Genomic DNA, 24,490 nt, shown 5'->3' with positions numbered 1-24,490 from the left:
ACCACACCTATGTTCTTCTCAATTATCTCTTTTGAGTCACTACGCATGCTCTTGGGTTAGTCTAGGGTAGGATACCCTGACACTTAGCTAATAATCCTTTTAGTGATCTTAATGGGTCCATCTTCTAGTAAAATAAAGTTATCATGTATTCTACTAAGCACAATCTTGATCTATTCAGTTTAGAATACATTAGGGAAATCTAGGGCACAGGTCAACACTTTCCTTTCTATGATTTTGTTCTCTTCCCTTAAAGTTCCATTATCAAAAAGTTGAATGAAAAATTATCTTAACTACATGTCACCTAAACTTCCAAATTTGCATGTATAGCAACACCTGACATCCTGAATCATTTAGACTTTCAGTGTTATCATTGATAACACACCAAACGGGTCTCCTTTGTATGCAATTTCAAGTATTTCCTAGAAAGGTGGTTGTATAATCTTATTACTAATAAATTATACATTCAACACTTCCTTTCCCTCTTTTCTAACATTTTTAGAAGAGCTTTTTTCCATATTTGATACCTAGGATTTATGAAAACTCAAACAACAAAACTAGACACCAGCAAAATACCTTCACAATTTGATGAATATGTCAAGTTGCAGTTGAATTTGGTTCACAAATGCAATAATCTCCTATTTCAATTTTCCTTTGTGCTCTCTTTGATCTCAAATGAATGAAAATGAGTTGAGAAATGACTATATAACCCTTAAAAGTTTGTAATAAATGCTTAATGCTTACACAACTATAAGCTTGGTCAATAAAGGGTTTCCAATTCACTTGGCTTACACATGACTTCCACTTCACTTGGTTCACATTTCATGCTTAGTTAATACTACCATCCCTTCATAGCTTGATAATAACTAAAATTCCATTTATGCTTGACAATAACTATGAAATCTTTCATGCTCGGCAACAACATGAAAATTGACAAAACTAAAGATTTCTTCTAGGTTCTAACAATTCCATTGCATCTTAATTCATGCATATATAACCTTTTTAGAACTTAGATTCTTGGAACTAATGTAAACTATATCATTGAGATATCAGTCCCATACATACCTTTTTGATTGCCTAGTTGTGGGTGATGTGATCACCTGATCCATTAGATGAAGTGACCTCATATGAACTTGATGTGCTACAGTCTTCCTTTTCCTTCCATGCCTTGTACATCTACACTTTGACTTTCTCAACATCAACATTCTCCTTTCCTTTGTTGAATTCACTGCTTGATGCCTTTGACCTTGTTGGACAATTTTTGCTGATGTGACCAGTCTTCAAACAACTAAAGCATGTAGTTTGACTCAACATCTACTGTAATCAATTCTGAAATGTGTTCTGATGCAATTCTCAGGAACATGTCCATACTCTTGGCAATAGTGACAATTGTACCTTGTGATGTAATCCTAATTATAGGATTTTCCATTGGGTTGTACCTTTTTCTACTTGTTTGATGTCCACTTGGCATTAGATCTACATTCATATGCTTTATGTCCATACTTCTAAAAATTGTGGAAATATCCTTCAAATCTTTGTGTGCTTAAAGCCTTAGTTCTGCATTCATGTTCCTAATGTCCTTACTTGTTTTACTTGTGACAGTCACTCATGAATTTCTACTTAGTCTTCTAATTTGCATTTTTGCTCCTACAAACATTTGTTGTATGACCTAACTTTCCATAATTATGACAGTGGGTTTTTAGTTCTTACGCTTGTTTATTTGCTCACCATTTTTAGATGATTCTCCTTCCTTACTACTAGTGTAGCCCAATCTAGTAGTATCATTGTTAGATCTAGGATATCTCATCGACTTCTCAAAGTATTTGATGGCTTCATTAGGATTGTTGAAACTTTCAAAAAATTCTTTTTCTCTTCTTAGTTCATTCCTCAATTTTTCATTCTATAACTTTAAGGTTGTGATCTCAATGTCCTTTCCATTTAATTAATGATTGGAAATCATCACTTGATTCATTAAACTTCCAATTACATGTTAGCAATCCTTTGTACCTCTAATGTCTTCTCTTCCAGTCTATTGGTCAGTGTCCTTTTGTCATCTTCAATCATGACTTTGTCTTCCTCAACTTTCTTTTTCTACTTGTTCACCTCACATACCAATACTTATTGGACTTCTTATTTTATCTTAAGATTTTTGACCTCTTTAGTTAGGTCACCATACTTTTCCATCAGATCTGTAACTAATGAATCAAACTAACTTGAGTTTACATCTACAAACAATTTAGTAGTGTCTTCCTCTTGGTAATGTGTGTCATTCTCTTCAATAACTATCTCTTTCCTTCTCTTTAATGAGTGCTTCAACTCATCTCTTACTTCATTGAGTTGGTGTAGGATAAGATGAATTTCAATCTTCTAGTTTTGAATAATTTTTCCCAACTTGTAGACTTCCATCTTCAAGATCTTTTCTCAAAGTTGCAAAGATTTCCTTTTCAAAGAACAAGGCTTTGATACAAATTGTTGAAGTAAACTCTTAGAGTTTGGGGGGGGGGGGGGTGTGTGGGGTGAATTAGCACTTCAAAACTTTAACCATAAAACATTCACCACACATCCATCTCATAATTTGCATGTAAATTGAAATAGCAAGCTAAACATGTTCATCCATAGCATGAAAACAAATAATACATAGCATAGTAAATTTGTTATCCAGAAACCCTCCAATGAGAAAGTAAAACTGGAGTGAGGATGAAAACTGTTTGATCATAAACTATGATCTACACTATGAGAGGTTTTCCCTTTAAAGGCTTACAAAGACTGCAAAATCTTACCCTATTAAAGGATTTTAATACCCTGTTAGAAGTGTGCCTTGTTAGAGGACTTCAACATACAATAGAGTAAGCATCTTGTTAAAAGATTTACAAAAGCCTGCAAGAACTACTCAATTAAGAGATTGTTATTATTTCATGTGTTAGAATGTTTTAGCCTTGATCCTTTGGTTAGCACCTCTCTACTAGATATTAGATCTCCTCTTTCCTGATGTATACTTGATCCTCCTAATCAAATGTATCACTTCTATCCTCTCTCTATTTTCCTCTACTCTCTCTAATTGATTTTGCAATTCATAACATGATTACAACCTTCATAGTATGAATGCTCTCTCTGTACTTAGGATTCAACCTTCTCTTCTCATCCACATATCCACAATACTCTTATTGTATAGGGTTTGTCCTCCTTGTGAAGACTTAGGTGACCTAGGGTCAGGTAGAAATCAACTATTGTGATTCCCCCATTCTGCCACTTAGAACATCCCTCAATCTCATTAGTTGCATGTATTGTATAGGGATTCTCAATATGCCTTTGTATATATATTCGAGAATCATAAAAAAATCCTTAAGTTGGACCAAAAATGATTTACATAGGAGTTTGTGCCATTACAAAAAACTATGTCCAAAACTATTTACTTGGCACTTAAAAGCTCTGACACTCAACATCCATCACATCTTCAATGTTGTAACTTATCACCTGAATAACTTAGCATTTGAGTGACTTGACACATACCATTTTCTTGGCACATACTGATGCTTGACACTAACTATGTATATTGCTCGGCATGAACTACTTACTCGGTGAATACAAATTTTTGTTAAGTAAATAACCTAAGTGTTTTGTCATTGCCTTGTCAAAACCAAAATGAGATCAACATGACTTACATCTTTATCTTTGATAATGCATGTCTTTTCTATAAATTGTGACTAATATCCTTTGTCTACTAGCTATCCATAACTCAAAAGATTATGTTTCAAACCATCAACAAAGTAAACACGATCAATGTTAGTCTCTCCATCAAGTGTAACAAATCCTTTTCCCTTAATACGACATACTACAATATTTCCAACTCTAAAAATTCCAACATCATAGCTATTGATTTCAATGAAATTATTCATATCTCTAGTCACATGATGAGAACATCCACTATCTATAATCCATCCAGATTCTTCTTTTCAACTTATGATACTAATACCATTTCTTCCCTAACTTCTTCATTTTCAAGACTTTTTTCCTAGATAGAAAAAAATCCTAGTTCATCACTCTCATTATCTCTTTCACTTAATAATCTTTTCACACAAGCATCTAATTCCTCATCATTAGCAAATAGATACTTCCTTGGCTTATAAGGATTCTTCTTAAAATTTCTTACTCTTTTATGACACTTGGAATAATAACCATATTCATCACATGTCCAACATTTAAAGATTTTTCTTACCTTTAGGTTCTCTCTTGATAATTCTTCTATTTTTCGTTGGATGCTACTAGCATAATATCCACTTGTGCTTACACTTCTTGTCAACATAGGTCAAACACCTAATGCATTGAAAGCAGTCTCAATTCTAGCCAATTCTCTAGTTTGTCTCATCCACATCTCTACTAATTCCAATCTCCCAAGAAGAGTCTCTCTTGTGAAATTACGTATGCAGGGAATAATTTTTTCAATCATCTATGTTGTTTGTTTGTATGCAAGTGTTAAAATGTTCAATATTTTCCATATAACTTCTTCTTCATCTTTTGTTCCATCAAGCCATAATTCCTACAATAATCTTTGGTATTATTTCAAAATAACTTCTTATAGATTTATCTTCCATCATCTTAGCATCTTGAAATAAACATATCCAATTTTGTAGTCTAACCTTTCTAGGATGCTTATCACCTTCAAATGTAGACTTCAAAAATTTCCAAATTTAATGAGCTATTTTTAAAGATTTTACCCAATTATACTCATTTTCAGGAAGAGCTGTCAAGAGTGCTTCTCTAGCAAGTATATTGCACATAAATGTTTCTCTATGAGGTTTTAACAAGTCTCAAACTTATCTTCATCAACCACATCCTTCTTATTCATATTGATCAACCAATATCATAGACCCATGCATAAAAAAATTGTCTTCATCTTCTCCTTCCAACTGTCATTATAAACTCCATCAAACTTTAGACTTTCTTTCCTAAACTATTCCATAGATCTCCTTAAGTTGTTAAGATCTTCCTTCAAAGATTTGATTCTTTGATACCAATTTTTAGAAAGCAAAGTACACAGATATAACTAAGAGGGGGGGGGGGGGTTGAATTAGTTATGCATTTAGAACAACTCTCAATATTCTTATTAATTCCAAAGCATGTAAATAGTAGATGCAATGACTATAGAAAGATCACCATACACAATAATACCATATATGTTAACTAGGGAAACCCTTGATTAGAGGGAGAACCCTAGTGGGTATGGTATCCACAAAATGGTATACTGCCATATAAGTTCCTTGTAAGAGGATGGACCCTGTTAGGAGTCAATGAAATACATTTAGTAAATATCAATCCCTGTTAGGAGACTTTGAATCCCTATTAGGAGTTGTGCCAACCCCATTAGGAGTTGTGGAAGATAGAAGGACCCATTGTCCAAATAGCTTCAAGGCAACACCACCAAACTCATTGTCCAACTGGCCTTAATACAATCCTTATCAAAATAATACAAGTATACAACTATCCTCAAAAAATTCTTTGCCAAATACATTCTCTTTATTTTCTTACCATGCCTCAACTACACCAAATACTTTTATGATATAAATATATTCAATATTAGGTTCATCGAATCTCGCATACAAGTTCACATACTCGTATTACACAATCACTTCACATCTTTCACCAGAAGTAAATGATCTTTCCTTTATAAAATGTCCTAAAATAAGTTATTGAGTCAGCCTCGAGGCTTTCTCAATTTAAAATAATAATATAGGATCATCTTAATATATTACATTTACAGGTTAGATTACAATATTACAAATTTTCACAATTACAAATAAACTGCTAGCTCACAGTCTTCATAACTCTTCACTCAACACTCATTTGGATGTATATGTTTGACCAAAACCACTTCATCATGTCATCTACCTCTTCCCAAGTCCACATAACTAGATTGTACATCTGTTAGGAGATATAATCCAAACAACAATAACTGTTATACAATAACTCTGTCTAAATACTGTCTTCAATAAATCTTGAATAGCTCTACATTGTCTTTATATTTTCCCATGAGATATTAACCATAACATCAAAAAACTATGTAGAAAATTATATGAAGTCGGCATAAGCTCAACTTAATTTCTCAATCCTTGAAAAAACAATCTCTATCTTCTTCTATGCCAGTCTTCACAGAATAACCAATATGTTGACTTCAATGACAAACTCTATCATGAATGCAATACACACAATGGTAGGATACTATCCCATAGGAATATCATCAAAATTCATGCTAATAGGTATCTACATGTAATACCTTGTCAAGTAGAAGAGGCTTCAAAAATCCTACACTACATGGGTTGTAGAGAGTGATTTCAAGAAGTTTATAATTGGTATTGCCTTACTGTCACCAAGTGTGACTTGACTTTCTTTGAATAGTGGGAGAATGGTGCAGGAGCACCTAGGGTTAGGCTCAACATGCAATGAAATTTTGTCTTATAATGACCTTAGCTAGGTTAGGGGTGAAATAAGGGTCATAGAATGGTCCATTAGGTGTTTGGTGAGTTTGTGTGGTAATTGTGTGTGTTTGAAGGTATTCAACCAAACATTGTTAAGAAATTACCTAAATGTTATCAAATGGCCCAAGTTTTGCATGATATGGGAAAATACCATAAAATGCTCCAAATAGGTCAAAAAGGGGCTAAAAATTTCAAAACAATGATTTTGGGTCACATAAAAAGGTTTGAAGTCAAGTTGATAAGTTGAAATGTAAAATTGCAAATTGTTGTCAAAAGTTGTCATGACAACTTTTGCAATTTTGCAAAGTTGCATGACCACTTTTTGCATACTTGAGAAACTATGTGAAAAAATAGTTATAACAAACCAATCTCAGTGAGGACAGTTAGGAGAGGTCTATATAAGACCTTCTACATGGATTTTTTCGGGTTGGTGGGTAAATCATGTGAAAGTAACTTTGGATGTAAGCAATTTTCTGGACTATTTTATCATAGAGTTTCATTTTTTCACAAGAAAGTCCAATATATGGATTGAATTTTCCTTTATAACACCCTATAGAGTTAGTGTTGGTTTTTTTCTATCTTTCCAAGTTTTGGTGTGAAGTTTTGGATTTCATTTGGTTAATTACATTAAATTAATACTTTATTGACATGTTCAATACTAGGACCAAGGTAGTTGTTCATATTACCCTAACATGAATTCTAATCATGGGATTTTAACAACCTTTTGGGTAATGAAACTAGGGTATTTCTACTTTATGTCCTCTTTTGTTCAAGTTAATATGAGGTTGCTTGCTATATTTACTGTAAAGCCTTGGGCAAGTTGTAATACCTCTCGTGTTTGCATTTTTTACGTTGTTATATTTTGGTTTGAAAAATATTTTGTTACTCATGTTGGATGCCATTCCAGATGACATGATGGTTAGATACTATATTTTGATTGCAAATATCATAGATGATAGATACTATGTTGTTTAGTTTGATCATATCTACATGATGATGCTTATTGACATGACATGATGCTTTATGATGCTATCTGGTTATTTTGTAATAAAAAATATACTTTGTTTATGATTATATGGTGGACTTATTATATTTTGGATACTATGATTCAATGCTACATATATTTACTTCATTCTTTCCTTGAGAGTTTTTATGATGCAGTAAGTGATGTAAACATATTATTTTAATGTAATTAAATAAATGGTTAATTATGTGATTTAATGTATTTATCGCTTCCGCTATATGATTATATGGAATTGCACTTGATCGTGTTCTTTAGTGTAAATGATGTATATCCCTGATAATGGCACATGGAGTTAGTGATTTGGCTATTTATACCTAGAAAATATCATCAGTGTATGGGCGACCTATCTTGTTTAATTTTTAATTAAACCCTCCGGTGATTTAATAAATCTGGATTCATTTGTATTTGTGATGAGACCAGTATTATGTCTGTGCATTTAGATGTCCTCATTTGTCATGAAAATTATTAAGGAATATTGTGATTTATTGTTTCAAGGGAATTTTGGTTTTAAATTGAATTGTTTTAATTACCAAAAGCTTTGCCATAGTTTAATTCCATTTAATTAGAATTGCCTGATTTTGTCTGGGTTTAAAAAGGATTTATTTAAGTGAGCCAGTTATTTTCTTGTTTTAATATTTCACTTTTAAAGTGAATATATATCCAAAAAAGTGAGTTATTCCTTACTTCTCACTTTTGAATTGGAAATTTGAGAGAAAAATCCCAAATCCTACTTAGGAGGTATTGATGTTTTACTCATTGCAGGAGCTGTAGGCATGGGATCATCATGAGATTAATCTCATTGGATTTGACTCGAGGATACCTTAGTTTGTGAAATATTGTGGTAGTTTTTGCAGTGTGATTATTTTGTCACAAGCGTTCCTATTTTTATCCCTTTTGGTTGCAAGGTAGGGATCTTCCACTTTTATGCTTTAACTCTATTTTTGAGACTATTTCTGGTATTGATATGTTAAGAGGTAGAGAACTAGTGTTGCCCTCCATTCTTGTATGCTAGTTCTACCCAGTTGGGCGGTACGAGCATTTGTTTACTTTTTGGAGTGGATTTTGGGGGTCATGTGCTATTATGCTGGCCATTTTTGCATACAAAATATGAACCCAAATTTTATTGGATATATGGGGGTTTTATACCTGATTATAAAAAGGGTTTTATTTTTGTTGATTTTGTCAACATTGATTTTTGGGCATTTTTGACTTCACCTCGATTTGCATGTTGCCCAATTTTATTAGGTAATTCTTGGCACTAATGCTAGTCATGGACTTAGGTTATCCATGAGGAATCCAATCCAACTATAAATGTTTCTTCTTGCATTGAGATTCATGCAAAATTTGTACTCTTGGCTATGTGCTCGGTTGAGTGATTTGATACTTAGTAGTCTTTTTGTTTCTCATCCAACCCTTGTATTTATGATCTTCTTGTAGTTGGTGTGCCTACACATGAGTACATGAGAGTGCACTTGTCGAGTTCTTGTGAGACCCAAAATCCCAATTGCTTTTGGTTGAGTTATGTTTATTGGGGTTGGGTTGGGAAACTACATTACCTACAGGCACTCATCATGTGATGAGCATGGGTATATAGGGTAGACAAGTGGAGTGGCTTCTCTTATAACCCCAGGTTGTATTCCCAACAAGGTTGATGTGAAGAGGTTTCTAATAAGTGATAACTAAATAAATTAATGGGTAATAAAACTAAGATAATAAAAGAGAATGCATGTATGGGTTTACTGAGGACATAGTGTGATGGATTCTCGAGGGAGAGTTTCTGCATAATGTTTAGCTTGGGCTCCGTGATGCCAAGTGATCTACTCTCCACTAGAGTCCCTATGTAGTAGACCCATAGAACATCTGACCAAGATCTATTGTATTCAATGTCTCATGGTCTTGGTTTTAGTCCTTTGTACTACTTAGCATGAGTGTTAGCGATGGATGATTGTATTATGTGTGTTTGTGGTTGGATCACGATCTCCATTAGCACAATGGGAGTGGGCCAATGGGTTCCATGTGGTTGGAAGGCATAGCTACCTATATCATTTCTAAGGACCGATGTATAGAGTTGGCCTCCTCCATGTTTAGTTCTGGAGTTGGATGCTCACATGGTTCTCTGTGCCTTTCTGGAGTATGTTTTCCATGTGATTTATGTTATTTTAGTTTATTGAGATAGTTGATTTATGCACACGAATGTTCACTTGATGTTTCTTTTCCCCATGATTACATTAGATGTTATGGATTAGATGGTTAGATATTTGATTCTCCTTTATTTACACGTCATTTTCATTTCCATATTTTCATGTGTTTGAGCCCCAATTCATGTATTTCTAGTACTCCCTAGTATGGATGATTTATTCTTACCATACTTCAATTTACACATTTTACATTGGCTATCATCCATTTTAACATTAGAGATGCATTTCCTCATGCAAGGAAAGCATTCTCTCATGCAAGTTGTGGCAGATACTTGTACAAGAGTATGCACTCTCATGTGTGGCCTAACATTTACTCACACAAGAAAGTACTGGCTCACACTTAAGGTGTTTCCTCATGCGGCTAGGTGTTCTCTCATGCGATTGAGTGTTCATTTGTGTGTCTAAGTGTTTCCTCATGTTGGGCATGATACTTTCTTGCATGAGCATGTGTTCACTTGCGCAAGTCTGGCTTTTTGTACTTCTTCGTGTAGAGGATAGGGAGTCTTTTTGTGCACCTTCAGGAAGAAAGATTGGATTTCTTGGATAGCCTATTGGGATGTGCACCTTCCTAAGTCTTGATAGTTTAGAGATGAATTATATCATTATTTGTTTAACTTTCATAGTTGGTTAATGAATGCATTGGTAAGTAGCGATGCTTGGAGATCATTGGTTGCTTGGATAGTTTGGTTAAGTTTTCCATTGTGATCTTTTGATCAACTATATGTTGATGTTGTTAGAATACATGCCTCGTACTTTAAAAAAACATGTATTGGCTTTTATTTATCCTTCTTTCAAGGATCTCCGGGTGGGGCATTACACAAGCACAAAGTAAGCCCGACAAGGAACAAGCAATCACAATGAGTGAATATTGACCAAAATGGATTGAACAATCCAATGTAATGAATTAGATCAATCAAACAAGTCTTGAGGATTCCATCAACAAGAGATTTGGAAAAATTGAAGTCTTTAAGGGGTCTAACCCATTGAAAAACAAAACATAGTGTTCTTTCCTTTGTAATTATGCCAAACTAGGTTTGCTAGTGTACGAATAGGTCTAGATTTTGAAACCCTAATAATATAATAGAACACTAAAAAGGGTATCCTAAATGGAGATTAGTTTGGGGCTTCTTGTGGAGAGTTTACAAGTTATTCAATGAAAACTCAATTATGAGACCTAATTGAGGGCTACTAGGCTAATAGGCCTAACACTAAGCAATTTAGGAGATGGGTAAGAAAGATCTTGTTGATTCTTGAAAAATGAAATCAAAAGAAAATGTAATAGTGAGATTAGGAGCCAAGAAACCCTGCAAGATGTCCATGGATGGTTATGGTAGATTATGAAGGTTCGTGAAGGTATGAGAGAGTAAAAAGTTTTATTTATAGAGAGGTCCTAGAGTGGGAAGAGAATTAGGGTAGCTTCCCCAAGGATTAGGGTTGATCATGAAAGAGCCCTAGAAGACTTAAGGTTAAGGTCCTCCCTATCAGTTTTCCCATGAATATATATAAAAAAAGATTCCACACGTCATTACAGTTTACTCTACTATGAAATGTCACGTCATCACAACCAATGTCCACATCAAAAAATAGAGAGGTTTAAAAATCAATGTTATGTTACGAGTCCAATTCACTAATTACCATTACAAATAGTAGTAACTTTATCAAATAGAGAGGGAAAAAGACACACTATCATCACATCCAATGAAAATTCATAAAAAATTAGCAGTCCAGATCATTTGGATCATCTTGCAGTAGTGCCTTTGAAAACCTATCCACCATTGATTTGAAAAGTCTGATAATTACTAAGCAGAAGCTAAATGCAATCCTTACTAAGCAACCTAGGAAAAACCATAGGATTTGTGACATTGCAATAGGGAGTGACATCAAGTGTCTAGTCCAATCCTTTCTTTGAATAAGGGGAAGACATATATAATTAATTAATCTCTTTTTTACATTTATGATGTCTATTAGTTGAATTAGTTGTCTCTTGTTAGGACAAGTTGTTTCATGTTCAAATATCTCTTTGAGAACATCATAACAATGTCCATATTGGGATTTTGGAATGTTGTATAAAAATAAATGTAAATATTTTCTTGATATAATACAATAGGAGTTACGTTATTTATACCTATCTATTTACTTTTATTTTTTCAAATACATTTGGACGGTGAAGGGGATATTGTTGTTACAAGTATAAACAAAGGTAACTCTTTTTATTTAAAAAATGAATACAAATGACCTCTTCATGGTTTTGACTTGATATATGTAGTCTTGAGAGTTTTTTTCCAACTTGATTGTATTTTTAATTTTATGAACAAATTTATGATATTTGAGATATATGTTGTGTAAAAGAATTATTAGAATTTGTTGTGGTAGGTGTGGAGGTAACTTTATTTATTTATTTTATTCCTATTCTAAATTTAGAATTGATATAAAAATTTAAATAAGTTGGGGTCACACCAAAGAGGGAAGCCCTATTATCTTGTTCTAATATTTATTAGTGATGTGACATTCTCAATAGTGAGAAGAAATGTGTTACAATTAGATATATTGAAATTATAAATGGATATAGGCTTTTTGTTGTACATAATCACATCATAACAAATTGAAGGTAGCTCTTGAGCCTACAAGCAATACAAAATTACAAGAGAGCATATCTTTGAGTTACATTTTTACTCTCAATTTGAAAGTTTGAGGGAATTTAGTGTTAAAAGTAATATTATGAAGTTTTTTTTGTTAAAAATATTTAAACAATAAATATGAAGGATGTATTTAAACAAGTTGATTTTGACTTAGAATTGGTAGGACATGATTAAACAATCGAGATCCATTTAGGTTTTGGGCGTTATATAGAGATTGTATTTGAACCCAAGTAATAAAAAAAATGTCACTTGTATAGTTGAGTTTATTCATTATGAAAATATCAAACTAATAAAAAAAAAGAAAAAAAACTAAAAAAAAATACAACTATCACATGTGTTTAAATATAATGAATAAAACACTAAACATTATGTTCAAATCTCTAAATGACTTCTAGGAAATAAAAAATGTACAATTTTTTAATAAATTCTTTATTGTGCAATTCTCATTAGTATTTTTCTTAAATAACCTTTTCATTATTTTAATTTTCTATCTATACTTTCACTACGCATTCAAGTATTATATCATATTTATGAGATTTGTTCTATTGTCATAATTACCTTGTAACATTTTTAACTTCTCCAAGGAGGATTCAATGGTTCAAATAACACAATATGAGTTTCTTTTTTTTTGTGGTTCTTCTTCATGTCATGTATATGGTCTATTCAGTGGTTGTTCCTTTTTGTGCTTCATGCTATGTAAGTGATGTTTCAATGTATGGGTTTGAGGGTTCAACATTAGGTGGCTAATATATGGGAAGTTTTCTTATCAGCAACCATGATTATCTTAGCATCCCAATTTTGTACTTTCTTTCTTATCAATATAAATCACTACTATTATCAATTAAAAAAAAGTATTTACTCACTCCTTTCAGTATGTATGCCTTCCGCGTAAATATGATTTTTTTTTGTTGGTTTTAAATCTTTATAATGATAGACCATGAAGTGTGACATGGAATATTTTTAATAGTTGAATTTTGGAGGACATGTTAATTCTCTATACAAAATAACACTTCTTAGAGGTTTTTTTTTTTTTTTTTTTACCAAAAAAAATAAAATTTAGATCTTCTTAATAGACCTCGATAATATTGTAAAAAGAAGAAGAAGATGAAAACATGTTTTAAAGTCATGTGCTAACGAATAATAGCTAGAGCATGTTAAATAGGAGACTTTTTAATGTAGGAAGAGATATTCTACTTATTTTGAAAATATTTCTCAAGTGCACACTCTCAATGAGTTCTTTTATTGGTAGATAAGACTTCACAACATAGAAAGTTTCTTAATCAAGACATGATATAAACATTATCACGTAAAGAAAGAAGAAAGAAAATATTATAATGCAAATTTCTTTTGGTATTTTTCAATACTCAACTTCAAAGTTAATAAGAGTTTTTGTTGATGTTTTATAACCCACCAAATAGTAGAATAAAATACCAAGGTATCTTATCCTCTCTTGAACAAAGTTTTGTGCATGCTAAGATTGCAAGAAGATAATATGATGACTCCAAGGTTCCTTTAATATAAGCTTGATGGTTGATGTGATTTGCGAATGATCACAAGAGGCCACACATATTTTCTCATATTCATTTCAAGTCATACTGGATGTGGAAATTATTCAAAGGTTTTGCTGAAGTGTTTTTTTAAAATTTTTTTTTATGAAACATGTAGAAATGAAAGGGGATAGTGTTTAAGATTTCTATTCTAATAAAGGAAATGACAACAATAGATGATACTTTGGTGGACAAATTCCTAAATTACCATGATTTTCTTTGCCAAGTTATGCTACAGTAGCACATAAACTGATGCAATCTTCAAGGGTTATGAAAAATATTTTTATACCATTATATACATGATCATATAGAATAAGGTATATAAATAATAAAAGTTAAGCATAATCATAAAAGGTGTTCAAGCTAACTTTGCACAATGATAAATAGAATCACTAAAACATCAAAAGTATGAACCAAAGGAATTCATCAAAACACCATCCTTTTCTCCACTTGCAATGACAACACTTCATCTAAACTAAACTTAATCTAAATGAGGGAATTTAATAGAACAAGCAAGCACTAAAACACATCAACTATTCACCAAAATGTAGTGAAAACTTTATTGTCCCAATATTTCATAGCAATAATCTCATAAAATCCTCCCATTTAAAAATAAGAAGTGAGACCTTTATATAGGTCCTCGATTACAATGGGTGCCCCAAATGAAAATCATAATTGATAGCCCAGATCATGTCACATCATCCCTAATTAGAGTTGTACAAAGAAAAGGAATATAAATTAATACAAGATACAATCCACTAATATAGTGGGTAATGAATGCCCCCTATACATGTTCACTTAGGAAGAGAGTGGGGTGCAATAAATGACCACTAAGCATCAATGCATTAAACATGTCTATCCTCAATTTTGTTGCCTGTCAACATGGAATATATCTAGTACCATCTCCAATTATTTTGTGTTGATGCTTGAAATCAATTTCTTCTTCAATTCCAGAATTGCTACTACTCTTTCAACCTTTCCTAAACTTTTCTCCCAATTTGGTAGCAAATCCTGAGTAGGGTGCATGGTGTTTGAGAAGATGGAGAAGTTCTCAAAATGATCCCTCTAAAAAAAACCTAGCTAAAAGAACTCTTCCAACTTTCCTTTCAAGTTTTCCATTGTTATTTCATACCCTACCAATCTCTATGACAACAAGGATGAAACTATATTGGAAACCCCTTGCCTGATGTTGTCAATTGAAATTCTCCATTGAGAAAATTCCTTGGTGTAACTTTCAAATGTTTCCTTGGTTGTGATCACTTCACTATACCATCAAAGGATGTCATAGACATCCCCTTTGCCAATAAATCCACCATCAATCAATGCCTTTTTGCGGTTCTTCATTAGATTATTGTAATCACCTAGAAGTGGTACAATCAGACAAGTACGCCTAGTCTCAAAAATATCCAAAAATATCAAAAGTCCTAACACAAAAGGCATTATTTTTTATCACCTAATCTGATCAGTGTATCAAATTGCATAACACCCTTAAAATGTAATAATTCTCAAAAAATAAATTAATTCCTAAAATATACAATATTAATTAATAATAAATCACCATGGACTATTAAATTTAATTCAATGTCCTAACACATTTATTAAAATTGAACCCATTTGCTAATTACACATGAAAAAGGAATTTAAATTGATTAAACCTCAAAAAATTAATTATTGAACTTAAATAATCAGTTAATTGAGAGAAATTGACTAAAGGAGTTAAATGTTCAATTTAATTCAACTATCTTCAATTATTCTCTCCAAAATTGAAAATTCATGAAAAAAAGGATTGATTAACAGAGTTGAATTGAGTTCTAATTTCATAACAAAGAAATTAAATATTAAATGGATTAGTTAACTTAGCCATGCATAAATAAAAAAGGCTAGTCAAGGGAATTATACCACCATTCTAGGTAGTTAACAGAGCAATCTAACTTAGTCATACTAGTCAACTCCCTATCACTCCTAATCAGGGGCAGTGGACTAGGTTGCCACCTCCTACAAAGACTATGTCTTACAGAGGGTGCATGGAGTTGAACTCAACTCTTCCTCATCCTAGAAATATCTATAAGAGAAAGCCTTCTAACCTTCATTTCTCATATGCAATTGAAGAGTAAGACTAAAATGCTAGATTTTATATGGAGATATTGTGCATCAAACTTTGCTAAGATTATTACTTTGGTAGATCATAGAGGTTTCATTATCATTCATCTTTTATTCATCTAGTTTTCATACATGCATACAAAAATACAAAAAATGTTAGTGTAAATAATTAATTATTAATTACACTTTACTTAAGTTTACTTAGGTTAAATGCATTATTTTATTAGTTGTCATGTAGACACTTAGGAGTATGTGTACTCATATGAGTTGTCTTGTTGACAACACAAGAGTTAGCAACTCATTTTAGCACATGGTGTCTACAATGTAGGAGTTTGCATATTCAATTGAGTTGTCATGTAGACAACATAGTGTTCACACTCTAATTAAGCATATGGTGTTTACAACATCTTTTTATGTGATACACCTATGTAAACTTATCCTCTCATCATCACACAAACTCCTGTGCTCAATGGAGGGTAACCCACTCTTGGTGGACATGTGCTTGGTTGTGATGCTTATCATTTTGCTAACTCCTAGTCATTGTAGAGGCCTTTATATATAGGCACTTCTAGTGTACATGTACATCAATTCATTCTCATATTGTTATTATGATCATACATCATTTGGTCCATATTGTGCTTGTTCTTGAGCTTCTTGATGTTGGCATCATTTTTCCCTAAGGCAAATTATTACATGGTATCAGAGCTATACCAAATTATTACATGGTATCAGAGCCATAGGAGCATCATTTCATAGCCATTGGAGACCATTTTTGCTTCACCTCTTAAAGGACCTCGATTTAGATCTAGAGAATCTACAGCTATTAGGAGCGTCTAGAGCCAAAGAGGACCTCACCATTGTGTTTAGAGTGCCAATTTGGTGAATTTTGACTATAAATTTGCCTACCCTAGGCTATAGTCAAAATTGAGGCAATTATTTTTTGCAAATTGGAACCTGAAGGCCCGATTTATGAAATTGGTATTGATCTTTCTAGATTTGTGCATTTGACTTTTGGATCTGTATTTATTAATTTTTGTCTCTACAATTTTTTTTTTTTTTTTTTGGATTTTTTTGGCCTCTTAAGCCTATAGAGAAGCATTTTTTTGTAGGCTACCTAGGTGGTTAAATCTTGGTGCCTATAGAATATTCCATAGTATATTCCATTTACAACTGGCACCGTTGACTTTACAACTTGTGATGTTCATTTCTCAACACCCAACGAGCTACAAATCTGGAAGACCTCACTCTGCTATCGGCCATCACAAAATGGTGGATCAAATAATAGTGGCCTCTAAGATATTTTCATTCTCTGTGGCCTTTTTCTTTTATTCTTCTTGGTAGTCTAAGTTAGGGTGAATGTGGAACTAAAGTCCCATCCCCACCCTACCGTTTTCTTCAATTCCCGGTGCCAAACACCTCCCACTAGCAAAATAAACTTCAGCCGTAGACTCTTCCAACCACAAGTAGTCACATCTACTACACATGGCTCTAACTCAATGCCACCATGTCTACTCATCTTAGCCATCCATTCAGTCTGCCACGTGTCCTCTAGTCGGTGCTATGGCCTCTGTACTATCAACACATAGATAGATTAGCTCACCAATCCACGTTAGCCAGACATGACAGTACCACGTCATGCCACATAGACTCCTAATCAATGATCCCAGTCACCATCCATGTCAGCATCCATACAGTATGGATTTGATACATCATCAGCCATGTCAGTCATACGGACTACCACATCAGCTAGGCAAGCCTTTTTTTGTTGATGTTAGTATTTCATGAGCCTAAATTTGACAGCCATTTGACTGTCACTAGTAGGCCAAATTGCATTGTAGTGATGGTCATTTGGACATCAAATTTAACCTAGTCTTTTGCTAAGAAGACCCCTCATCATATGTAGTTTTGATTTGACAATCCAACTTTGGGAGGCCATATCTGAGTCATCCAGACTCCAAACTAGGTACAATTTTTAAAATTTTGGCTAGAATTTCCTGAAGTTTTGAGTGGTGCTATTATTTTCTAGTTTTGGTGCAAAGATTTGTTACAAAATTTAGTTTTTGTTGACTGTACCTGTTTAATCCTGTATTTTGCAACTTCAAATGCTCCATACAAGCTCATTTGGACACATTTTTAGGTTCCATTTTTTTGAAAGTGAATGATTTTTCATCTACTTTCAAGATCTACAATCAAATTATAGGCTTATGTGGATAGAAATACCACTTTTAGAAATAGGTCCTTTTTTACATTGTATTGCTTTGATCAAACTTCAAAATTGTTGTACATCTGAGCTATAGTGCTTAGTACCATATTTGCACTCCAAAAGGAGGTTGTAAAAAAAATAATTAAAAGTCCACTAAGGCCTAAATTGGCAAGTGGCTATTATAAATGCACTAAGTATAAAGTTCCAAAATCATTCATTTGGGGGGGGGTGGTTAATTGAGTGAAAAGGGAGGGGTGTCTCTTGGTGTTGTGTTCCTCTTTTCTTGGTGTTATCTTTCTTTCCTTGCATCATGGGAAATTTTAAGATTCCAAAATTAACACCACATAACTATGCAACATGGTTAGTTAAAAAATGGTGTGAATTGATGAATAAAGAAATTTCTTAATATGTAGATGGTTCTTTTCCTAAACCAATAGGTGATTAGATATCTGAAAGTGAAATTCATGCTTGGGAAATAATAGATAGGAAAGCCGTAGGACTGATTAGGTTAGGGCTGATGACAAGATCCTCTATTAGATCATAAAATAGAATTCATCCAAAGAAAGTTGGGATGCTCTTGAAAACCTATATGGGAAAGTGACTGAGGAGGATGTCTATAAGATTGAAGATGAGCTTGTTTTGGAGTTATGGTATATTTGTCATTAGTGAAAACACTTATTCAATTCTGAATGCTTATCTAGCTCATCACTTAGTCTATAGTGTATACCGAGCATTCAGTGGTTACCTTATAAGTTCAGCAGGTAAACAATTCTCACTGAGCATTCCAAAGGATTCCAAGTGAATGAAAAGTTCAGTAGTGTTTACTGAGTGAAAAAGGTAAACAAAGGACTAAGTGTTTATTGAGTGAAAAAGGTAAACAAAGGACTCAGTGTTTACTGAGTGAAAAAGGTAAAAAAAGGACTCAGCGTTTACCGAGTGAAAAAGGTAAACAAAGGACTCAGTGTTAATTGAGCAAAGCAAGGTAAATGAAGAACTCAGTGTTCACTGAGAAAAGAAAGGCAAATGAAGAACTCAGTGTTCACCGAGCAAAGCAAGGTAAATGAAGAACTCAATGTTCACTAAGCAAAGCAAGGTAAACGAAGAAGTTAGTTTCTACTGAGTGACACTATATCTACCGAGTCACCAATGGTTACCGAGTTCCAAGCAGTGTTCTATGGATAGTATGAACCAAGCCTCTACTTCTACTGAGTGCATATGATGCTAAGTAATGCAGTGGATGCCGAGTATCAGAAGGTCATCGAGTCAGCTTGAGGAACCCGAGTTTTCTACTATCTAGCCAACTCAGTAATGTTTTGTTCACTTATGTTTTGGTCGACCTTGTAGTTGTAAACAATGGAATGGTATATATGTAATGTATGATATCATTTGTAGTATGATATATGGTGTGTGTGAAAAAGATATAAAGGAAGAGATTGATGTTCGCATGTAAAGAGGATATTAAAAATCAACAGCAAACTAAAAGGGATACAACAAGGTCAACATAGGAGCAAAAAAGTTATATCTATCTCATCAGGTGATCAATGCAAAAATGATCTTATTAGCAAACAAGTTGTAAGTAGAACCACTACTTCATCCTAATAGGTGAATCAGTTTATAAATCCTTTAACAGGGTAGACTTAACAATCTTTTTATAAATCTCCTAACAGAGTGCATACTTCACTGTATGTTTGTAAATCCTTTAACAAGTTGGATCTAGCAGTCCTACTTGCTCCTATTAGAGTAGATCACCAGAAGTGATCACTGTAAGCCTTAACAGGCCAACTTTATACTGTAATATTGAAGTTTTGTGGGCATCATCCCCACCCCAATTTTACTTTCTATTTGGAAGGTTTCTGGGTCACCAAATCTCTGTGTACATGTGTAATGAATGTTTGTTCTTTCAATTATGCAGTAGATTAGATGAATGAATGGTGAAAAGTTAAAATGCTAAATTATATAAAAGTTTTATAAAGTTACTGATTCACCCCTCCCCTCTCAATAACATATCTTATCCTAAATATTTCCAACAATTGGTATCAGAGCTTTATGGTTCTCAGGATAAAGTTTAACAGCTTGAGCAAAGATCAAGGACAATGGAGATATTCAGACTTGACAAATCTATTGAAAATGAAAAGCTAGATCTAGAAATGGCCATGGCTCAACTCAAAGAAGCAAAGGAGCATCTTTCTCAATCTCTAAAAAGAAGGAAGGAACTTGCAAGACAAATGAATGATCATCAGTATGTTGAAGAAAAGATTGAAGACCTTTTACCATCAAGCAGTTCAAATGAAGCTAATGAAGCAATCAAGGAACTCCTAGCAAAGAATGGTTCTCTGCAGAAAGAATTAAGGAAGCTTAAAAGAGAACAAGAAATCCAATCAATCAGGCTATGTGAAGTTTTGAAATAGAGAAACAAGGCAAATGAAGACTTAGAGGTAAGAAATAATCAATTCCTTCAGCATGAAAATCTTGTAGGTCAACTATCTAATGCAAATGAAGAAATTATGAATCTAAGATCTGAGAATGAAAGTTTGAAAAATGATTTAATCACTGAAAGACAAATCAATGCAAGCTTACAAAGTCATCTAAGATCTGAAAGACAAATTAATGAAAGCTTGGAAAATGAATTGATCACTAAAAAGAAAATCAATGAGAGAATGATGAAATCTCAAGCAGACGTGACTCAATTAAATCAGCAAAGTGAGCAAAACTTTCATAGACAAAAAGGTAAAGCTGATCTTGGATATAAGGAAGAAGGTGAATCCTCAAAACAAGGTGCGCAAAGGAATCAAAGATCCACTTGCAATCACTGTGGCAAGATAGGTCATACATCAAACAAATGTTGGAGTAATGGAAAAGGAAAATTCAATGGAAAATGCTTCAACTGTAATTAGCATGGTCACAAAGCTAATGAATGCAAAGAGAAACCAAAATTTGAAGGCAAATGTCACAAATGCAAGAAACAAGGTCACAAGGCATCTAAATGTAAATAAAAAACATTCAATCCAACAGATCAAATTATCAAAGCAATATTTGGTTGGGACTATAATACTTGGTGTAGGTGTGACTATTGTGGAGAATATGGACACATTGGGATAAACTGTGCAAGACATCACTTAAAAAAAAAGGATACGACCATAAGATGTTACACATGTACTGAACTTGGTCATATAGCCAAGAATTGCATGAATATTGGAAGTATTGAAGATGAAAAGAAAGCTAAAGCTGATAACATTCGGAAGCAAATGAGACAACAGTGGATTCCTAAATCTACCAAGCAAGATAGTTCAAATGATGGTCATGTCACTCAAGAAATGGGTGACTCCACCATTTCCAATTAGATTTAAGAAGAATCAAGAACTGCATCATGAAGCCATATCTCAAGCAGTTCCAAAGTGAAAAAGTGCAAATGATCAAATCAGTATTTTAGATTCAAGGACCAAAGAAAAGTTATCATTCACCGTGTTGCATCTACCGAGAAAAGTTGGTTAAAGACCTTACCGAGCTAGGTCGGGAGTATCAAAGATTTTGTTTGACCACCGAGTTGCAAGGTTTTACCGAGTAAATCAATGATAGAAAGCACTATGTCATCTCATCTACCATTGTACTGAGCATTATGATAGTATTTCCATCAAAAGGGTAGAATTCGATTTCATTTTTCACCGCAACTTAAGAATACTCAGAGCTAAAAGATCTCCAGTGAATCCAGAGCAAATTCCAAGCGATTTTCAAGTAGAGAATTTGTTCAAGATTTTCTTATACTTATCAACTAGCTATGGCATCCGCAAACACCAGCAGCACCAAGGCAAAAAGAGGTTCAAAAATGTTGATAAAGGGTACATAATGGAAAGCACCCAACTTCAAGATTGTTCTGGCCATTGTAGAATCACTCGACCCAACTAGAGCTCAATCACAAATACCACCTAAGGTACTTCTTATCAATGATATTTGTACCCATTTCAAATGTTCTATTCAAGAAATTAAAAACCTAGAGATGGATAGTGCCCTAGGTGAAATGAGTGTAGATGGATCTCTGGAACCTGAGTTCAAGCATCTTGAAACCAAAGGCTTGACTCATATCTCACATATGCCTAGAAACTTCCAAACCAAATGGATTAGGTATATATTGAGTCGGGTGCATAATGGACAATTATGGTTAGAGCATCCAGTGCTAATCACAAAGAAGATGATTCACAAAACCATGAGTCTCCCTATGCTCAATAAAGCAAAAGCCACCAAAACCCTAGGTCAGGAGAAGCTATAGAAGAAAACCCTAGTCGAGTGGGACGGTAGAGGTTTAAAGGTCAACATTGTATCAGATGTCGAACTAAGATTTGACATTCATTTAATTGCATATAAATTATACAGTTCTAGTAGATTGAATAGTGTACCTTGTGAAGCTGTGGATTTGGCCCACAAGATTGTAAAGAAAAACATTGAATTTGATCTTTTTGAAGTATTGCTAAAACAATTAAATAAAAATATGGATAGTATAAGGAATTCCAAGAATAACCTTTGTAAATTCGGTTCTCTGTTGATCTGTTTATTTTTCTACATTAAAAAATTCTTTCCATCTAAAGGAACTGTCGTATGGAGAAAAGACATTCCAATTTTGTATCAGATAAATGAGTTTGTAGTAGAGATGGGTGAAAATTTTGATAGCATTATGGACAATTATTTTGAAGATTTCAAGGAGAGAATGAATAACAGGTTCTGGATTCCACCAAAATTAGTTGAAGATTACAAAGATGATGTATGCTTCAAGGTTGACTATGATAAGGTGTACATCTAGGCAGTCAGACCCCAAGTTGCATGGGTAAAACCTCTTCCCTATGAGGTAAATATTGATGAAGCTAGAGACATCATAGAAGCATTGGTAAATGAGCCAGTAGACCCAAGGCAACCAATTTTTGGAACCTATGATGAAGCAAAGGCCAGAATTGAGCTTGAAATCAAGCTACCGTAGGCCATAAGCAAAGGCAAGAGGAAGATAGAAAAATTTGAAAACTGCATTTGGCCCTCTTATGCTAATAGAAGGTAAAGGTGAGGACGAAGGAGATGATGAAGAAGAAGGAGGAGAAGAAGAAAAAGGAGAACAAGAAATTGAAGAAGAATCTTCGAAGAAGAAAGGTAAGGCAATAATTACCAAACCTAAGAAGAAGCGTACTGCAGTATTCACAAGAAGAACCAGAAAAGGTAAGAAGGAACCTATATTGGTTAGGCCTTCACCCACATTTGAGGAAAGGCTTAAAAAATTGGAAGAAGGAGTAGGCAGCACAAATTTCAAGGCATTGAAATTTGAAACTAGAATAGATGTTGAGAAAATGCAGATAGAGAAACTGGTACTCAACAAGATGGGTAAATGGAAATACTCCCCAGACCAGCTTGCCTCCCAAATCTCAAAAGAACTATTGGAGAGATTGCAACCAAGATGGGAGTCATCTACCCAAATGGTAAAAGACATCTATGAGCAATCCCTGAAGAATCTTCAACCAAGTCTCACTGGAGCAGAAGTAAAGACTGCAATGAAAAACCATGAAGGTAAAATGATGATTAGATTCCACACATGTTTAATTTTGATCAAAGACATTGAGCATGTTGTAAATGATGCTACAAACATGTGGAAAAACATCTATCATCTGCATAAGCCCAGTGAAGACCCAGTGGAAATCAAGGATGATGACAACAGTGATAGTGATGATATTGATGGCACTCCATCCATCACAGTCTCACTAGGAGAGCTGCATGCATTAATGGGAGAAGACAAGGAGGAAGAAGTAATGAAGGAAGAAGCTGAAGAGGAAGATAAGGAGGAAGATGATCCAGTAAAAATTGCAGTAGTAGTTATTGCATCCCTTCCTCACTCTCCACCTAAAACTGTCACATCATCAAGGTTAGAGTTAGCTTCAGCAGGTTTGATAGCATCTACATTAGATTTATCATCTACACCTACCACATCACAACTCCAAGTAACATCAATAGAAGTGTCTTCCACTTCATCTACCAAGCTACAACCCTCTTCTTTAGCTACCGAGCCAATCTCCTCAGCTCCATCATCACTAGTCAGTGTAATAGTAAGTTCTACAATTTTGATTCTAGCTTGTTCTACAATTTTGTCAGCATTATTTGCATCTACTTCAAATCTAGTTAGTTCAGATACTGCATTACCAAGTGTATCATCATTTTTGGGAAGTATTCTAGTTTTTGATCCGGTAAATACTCCTGTTGGCACTCAATCCTCAAGTCCTATCCCAATTTTCACTGCTAGTCCTTCCATCTCCACTATTGTGTCTATTCCTAAGGTCAAAC

The sequence above is a fragment of the Cupressus sempervirens genome, chromosome 8 (genome assembly GCF_028749045.1).
Source record: "Cupressus sempervirens isolate cs-2001-9-10 chromosome 8, ASM2874904v1, whole genome shotgun sequence".
NCBI classification, from domain to species: domain Eukaryota; kingdom Viridiplantae; phylum Streptophyta; class Pinopsida; order Cupressales; family Cupressaceae; genus Cupressus; species Cupressus sempervirens.
This window is presented reverse-complemented; position numbering follows the sequence as displayed.